The sequence below is a fragment of the Brienomyrus brachyistius genome, unplaced genomic scaffold, assembly GCF_023856365.1.
Source record: "Brienomyrus brachyistius isolate T26 unplaced genomic scaffold, BBRACH_0.4 scaffold40, whole genome shotgun sequence".
NCBI classification, from domain to species: Eukaryota; Metazoa; Chordata; class Actinopteri; order Osteoglossiformes; family Mormyridae; genus Brienomyrus; species Brienomyrus brachyistius.
Genome location: NW_026042315.1, coordinates 1,420,177 through 1,426,805, shown reverse-complemented (window position 1 = coordinate 1,426,805; position 6,629 = coordinate 1,420,177). Strand labels below are relative to the sequence as shown.

The window sequence follows — 6,629 nt, the reverse complement described above, 5'->3', positions numbered from 1 at the left end:
ATCTGTTTGAGCAGAACCCAGCGTTTAAGCAGATCCTGGAAGAAGAATTTCTGACTCGTTGGGAGGCCCGAGACTAAAACAAAAAGCATCTTGTGATGGGGAACGGTATCAGCAGACCCTTACGGCGGTTTATGTTAAATGTTTTTTTAGAAAAAGTTAGTCCACTATTGTTGCGTGCTATTGATAAAAGCGATTGTCGGGATGATTATGCTTGTTGCTGCTTTCATAGAGTGTTATTTGAGATTTCTCAAGTCGGAGAAAATTATCAGCGGGGGATGGATTTACTTACTCAACTGATGTCAGAGGGAGAAAGACATTCCCCCGAAAGTCTCATACGCGCTTGTCTATCTTGTATTCCTGACAATGAATTTGACTGTAATCACATTTTTGTATTTTACGCTTTAATAGTAGATGTAGTCACCTCTAAATTTCATGATAAGCAGCCTATCGATGTTAATCAGATGCTTTCTACTCTACATACATGTATCGTTGAAAAAGCCACTATATCCACTTTACTGCATGTGACATCGCTAATCTACCTCAACAACTGTCACGGCTGTAACTAAATGTATACCGGCATTTTGAAAATGTAACCTTCACAAATTGTATACCAGCTTTTTTAAAATATATATATATATCTTTCACTAATTGCAAAAATAAAAAAAAATTTAAACTTGAATACCATTGTAATAGTCTTTGTAAATAATGGGTAAAAATGCTGAGCAGGGTGGCCGAGTGGTTAAGGCGTTGGACTTAAGATCCAATGGACGTATGTCCGCGTGGGTTCGATCCCCACCCCAGCTAAACTCTTTTGTAAAATAATAATAATTAAAAAACAAACTACACAATATGGGTTAAATGTAGAAAAAACACACAAAAATTTCACTGATGTTCACTCAGTCTCTTACCTCAACAACTGTCACGGCTGTAACTAAATGTATACCTGCATTTTGAAAATGTAACCTTCACAAATTGTATACCAGCTTTTTTTAAATATATATATATATATCTTTCACTAATTGCAAAAATAAAAAAAAAATAAAACTTGAATACCGTTGTAATAGTCTTTGTAAATAACAGGTAAAAAATGCTGAGCAGGGTGGCCGAGTGGTTAAGGCGTTGGACTTAAGATCCAATGGACGTATGTCCGCGTGGGTTCGATCCCCACCCCAGCTAAACTCTTTTGTAAAATAATAATAATTTAAAAAAAACAAACTACACAATATGGGTTAAATGTAGAAAAAACACACAAAAATTTCACTGATGTTCACTCAGTCTCCTAACAACCCCCCATCCACAGTCAGCTATAAAACGCCGCACCCCCGCTCTCCCCCCACTCAGTGTGTGAAAAGCATGTCTGTTGCCAAGACTACAGCTCGCGTCTTGAGCAGTTCGTACTATGACCCCAGCCAACCGGGGTCATACGGAGGTGTCTCCAGACTGCAGAGAGCCGTGCAGCAAGATACGGGGAAAAAAGTGGCTGCTGATGACATCAGAGACTGGCTGTCTATGCAAGACAGTTATACTTTACATAAACCGGTTAAAAAGAATTTCCCCAGGAACAGAGTGTTTGTTCCGAGAGCCATGTATCAGTGGCAGGCCGATTTATGCGACATGCAAGGGCTGGCCACGTACAACGACGGGTTAAAATACCTCCTTACGGTGATTGATGTTTTTTCTAAAAAAGCCTATGCTCGCGCGTTAAGAAACAAGACTGGGGCGGCTGTAACCCAGGCCTTTGATTCTATTTTAACCGAGGGGGGCGTCCCCCTCAAGCTACAGACGGATGCCGGTAAGGAGTTTTTAAATGGGACTTTTCAGAAACTTTTAAAAACTCATAAAATCACCCATTTCACTACGGCTAGTGAACTTAAAGCTTCCATCGTAGAGAGATTTAATCGAACGTTAAAAGAGAGGATGTACAGGTACTTTACGGCTAAAAACACCCGGCGATATGTGGACGTGTTGGACGATCTAATAAAGGGGTACAACCAGTCATTTCACAGCGCTATTAAAATGAAACCTGCCGAGGTCAGGCCCGATAATGCTCATCTAGTATTTGATAATCTATACGGTCCCCTGAAGAAAAAAAGCACACGGCCACGTTTTAAGTTTAACATAGGGGACACTGTGAGAGTCTCCAAGCACAGTCAGATATTTGACAAAAAGTACGAGCAGACATTTACGGACGAGTACTTTGTCATATGCGAACGTGTACCCAGATCCCCACCGGTATATAAATTGAGGGACGTGAGCGGTGAAATACTCGAGGGAACATTCTATGAAGCGGAGCTGCAGAAAGTCAAAATATCTCCGAGACGCGCGTTCAAGGTCGAGAAGGTTATAGGCTCAAAGACCGACAGAAAGGGGAAAAAGTGGATTTTAGTACATTGGCAGGGTTGGCCCTCGAGGTTCGATTCGTGGATACCGCGGTCGGACTTGATACAGGTTTAATTTTTTAAAAAAGAGAAAAAAAAGAAAAAAAAAGAAAATGGACGCCCGCCCCTCTTTTTACCTCACGCTACCGTCAAACTCTTGTCTCTCCATCTTCCCCGATAACCAGAGTTCGGATTACACCGTGATGCTCTCGCGACCTATAGAGCTACGGGGGCCTTACGAAGTAGCTCTGGCTGAAATCATGTATTGTTACACGTGGCGAAATGTTACACACCCGGATAATACTTTTGAATTGCGGGATACGGAGGCGGAGGCAAAGAGAGCGGCCGATCCTTTAGTGGACCTACCTTACCTTTTTCCTCGGAAAATTAAAGTGGGCTATTATGAATCTCTGAAACAGATTGTGACAGAAATCAACGCTACGTTAAAAAAATTAGGTACCGAAGTTTCCTTCTCATACAGCGAGATTACACGAAGGGTTAATATGACGGGAAACCATAAATACAAGATCCAATTTAAACCTACTCTGGCCTACATGCTGGGCTTTGAGCCGGGTCAGTGGTATAACCTAGGAGGAGGTAGCGGGTCGACCTCACCCTACCCGGGCGACATTCACGCGGGATTCTACAATATGTACGTCTACTGTAACATCGTGGAACCGCAGCACGTGGGGGAATTTGTAGTCCCGCTCCTCAGAACCGTTAAAATAGACGGTGCGTTCGGCGACGTAGTCACTTTGCCGTTCCACAAGCTGCAGTACGTACCGGTGAACAAGCAGAGCCTACAGAATTTGCATATTGAGATAAAGAACGATCAGAATACTCTGATTAATTTCTCCTACGGAAAAACGATCGTCAAGCTACACTTTCGCCCCGTTTAAAAAAAAAAAGAAAACAATGGCTTACCACAATCCACAGAGATTTATTACGTATTACACCAGTCAGGCGGGACATGGGCTCCCCGGTTTTGCGGGGAGCCCCGTGATGTACGGGCGTGGGTTGGGGTCCATGCTCAGTAGGGCTTTTAGATTCGTTTTACCCTTTCTTAAGCGTGGGGTCGATATAGCGAAACCTCATTTGAAATCGGCGGTCAAAGGAATAGGATCGGATCTAGTCAGCTCTGTAGTCAGCGGCCGTTTTACAAACACAGGTGACCCCAAGCAGGAAGGGTCGGGTCTGCTATTCCTCTCTCGGAGGAGGAGGAGGGGGAGTAGAACGAGAGCCCAAGCACCTCTAGCCCTGCTGCAAGGTCATAAAAAAAAAAAGAAAAATAAATCTGGCAGAGGCGTCAGGATTCCCAAGTCTCCATCCGCCAAGAGAAACAGGAAACCCCCTGGGGACATATTTTAAGAGAGAGAAAACGCAGCGTAAACAAGAATGGCTCTAGCTCACCGGCTCTCGGCTGAATGTACCAAATCTGAATTGGACCTGTTTGCGGCCCCTATGACGCAATTATCCATAGATCAGACCAATTATGTAGAAATCAACCCATTAAATTCCATTACCGATCAGGATGTTTTGGATTTCCTAATACCGGGGTCGGGCAATTTCTATGTGGACCTCAACTCTACACTGCTATATCTAAGGCTCAAGATCGTTAGGGCCGATGGAGCCCCCCTGCTTGACGCCGACCCCTGCGGTATTATACAGTACCCGCTAAACGGCATATTCTCCCAGCTGGATGTGAGTCTGAACGACGTCCTGATCAGTTCTTCGTCGGCCACGCACCCCTATAGGTCAGTCATAGAGACCCTGCTCAATTTTTCTACGGATACGCTAGAGAGTCAGTTTTCGGCAGGGCTCTGGTACAAAGACGTCGGGGGCGACTTGGATAGCGTGGACGTCTCAGCGCAGGGCCCCAACGTGGGGTTACAGAAGCGAGCCGCCTTCTGTAGAAACTCTCAGGAGTTTTCTCTGATGGGTCCTATACACGCCGATATTTTTTTCAGCGAACGAATGCTGTTAAACAACGTGGATATACGCTTAAAGTTTGTAAAGGCTAAAAGCGACTTTAGTCTCATGTGTAGAAATGACACCGATTACGAGCTGAAAATACTGAGGGCCAGCCTGTTTGTGAAAAAAGTGGAGGTCTCCCCGGCGGTGTCACTGGGTCACTCGGCCGCTCTCATGAAAGCAAACGCCCTGTACCCTATAAGCAGGGTAGTCGTTAAAAATTATACGCTGCCCGCACAATCGCGGGTTTGCCCGCAGGACAACCTCTTCCTGGGCAACTTACCGCGCTACATCGTTTTGGGGATCGTGGACCACGCCGCGTTCGTGGGCACGCGAAACAGAAACCCGTTCAGGTTTCAGCATTGTGACCTGGAATTTCTGAGCCTCTCAGTCAACGGGCGACACATACCCAGCAAACCGTTCCAGCCCGATTTTAGAGCGAGGCAGTCGGTCAGAGAGTTTTACAACCTTTTCCTGGCTACAAACAGGCATTTAAAGGATTCGCCCTTATGCATCAACCGCGAGGATTTTGAAAACGGATACTCGCTATTTGCTCTCAATCTCTCCCGAGACGACGAGCTGGACGGCGGTGCCCTGTCACCCGCCATCAGCGGCACGTGCCGTCTGGATTTAAGGTTCAGAGCCCCACTACCTCGAACCATGAGTCTCATCGTCTACGCCTGCTTCGACAGCGTGATTGAAATAAACGCCAAGAGACAGGTTCTGGTGGACTTTTAATCATCATCATCATCATGAACACTCACCAGCTGGAATGCGTTTTACGGCCCCTGCTGGGGGATGCTTTTGGAGGCGTGTGGCCTAGCGATTTATTACCCACCCGCATAGAGACCAGGCCCGCTTTTCTGGTCGCAAACACGCATGACCAGAATAGAGAGGGTGAACACTGGATCGGGATAATTTTGGAGCCCCAAGAGGGCAAAGCCTCCTTCTTTGATTCTTACGGTTATCCCCCCGATTCCCCTTACTACCCAAAGAGTTTTATGAGCTTCTTGGGGAGGCACGCTACCGAAATAAGGTATAATACGCGTCAAGTTCAACATGACTTTTCTTCCACGTGCGGGGCCCACGTCGCCTTTTTCCTCTACCGGCGCTTCATGGGACTTTCATTTCAAGAGACTATGATGTTGTACTCTGACGACTTGAGGAAAAACGACGCTCTAGTATCCGAGTTTATCAAGAAATATCACAAGTGTATTAGCCGTGTTAATGCCGATAAACTTTCAAAGCCGCAAAATGTATGTTCGTTAAAACTATTTAAAGATTGTTATGCTTGTTAGATTCATGTTGGGGAAAAAATAAAAACGTGACACCCTTTATTCAATAAATTTTACATTTTATTAACCGACGCGTTTTAATTCTTTTTCACACACGTATATAAAACACTTAATCGTTGTAATCTATCCACGGAGCATAAGGAGTACCCTTTAAAGGCCATAAACGATATTCTGGGGAGGAATCGCGCGGTGTGTGAGGGGTTCCCTCAAGCGGTGGTGGTGAGTCGTCAACAATACGTTTTCTACGTCTCCCGAGGTTCTGTTTCACAGGAGGGGAGGAGGGAGGCGGGGGATCCCTTCCGCCGTAATCTTTAAGATGACTTAGGGCTTTCCTGGCTTGGATGTTACCCACGCTCGTGAGGGGGATGTTTAATTCTGATATCACGTTTAAAAAGGGTTCCCAGCCTTTAGGATATCCGCCGGCGTGGGATTTAGGCTGCGATAAAGTTTTCATCAAATCTAAAATATGGGAACCTTTAATGGGTCTATCTCTGATGATGAGTTCACCCGACTGGGTCCAACGTACAGCCCCGTCGGAATCGAGCAGTTTATGCAAGATGTACCCCACGTTCTTTCTAGCCCTAGGCGCCACTTGCTGGATAACTTCCTGTACAGATTTGTCCCCAGTCGCGCCGCCGCCGTCAGGCTGTCTCCCCTCCTCCTCCTCCTCGTCCGTTTTTTCTTTCCGCTCTGTAAGGACAATTTCTCGCCCCTGATTTTCCTCTTTTCGGGCTAGATTCAGATACCTCTGTAGCAATTGGTTGTATCTCTTCACTTTTTCATCCAGATGCATAGCCGGCTGATTTATTAAACCCTGCATCTGGTGTTCGAGTTCACCCAGGGCCGATTCCCCGATGGTATGCGGGGTCGCCCTCTGGGTCAGCGTACGCAGTTGCTGGGGGCTGAGCATAAACATTTTCTTGACTTGGCTCATGTTGCTGGAAAAGGCTAGTTAGCCGTCTTACCGGCAAAAAGGCTTGTAACG

The 6,629-nt window shown here is 45.9% G+C and overlaps 2 non-coding genes across 2 annotated transcripts; both read left to right on the top strand.

Annotated features, from left to right (window-relative positions):
- The first annotated feature begins 721 nt into the window (after window positions 1-721).
- trnal-uaa (transfer RNA leucine (anticodon UAA)) lies at window positions 722-804 on the top strand. The gene has a single exon. It is a non-coding gene; the product is annotated as a tRNA-Leu (tRNA).
- A 289-nt stretch (window positions 805-1,093) lies between these two features.
- On the top strand, window positions 1,094-1,176 carry trnal-uaa (transfer RNA leucine (anticodon UAA)). Its single transcript has one exon. It is a non-coding gene; the product is annotated as a tRNA-Leu (tRNA).
- The last annotated feature ends 5,453 nt before the right edge of the window (window positions 1,177-6,629 follow it).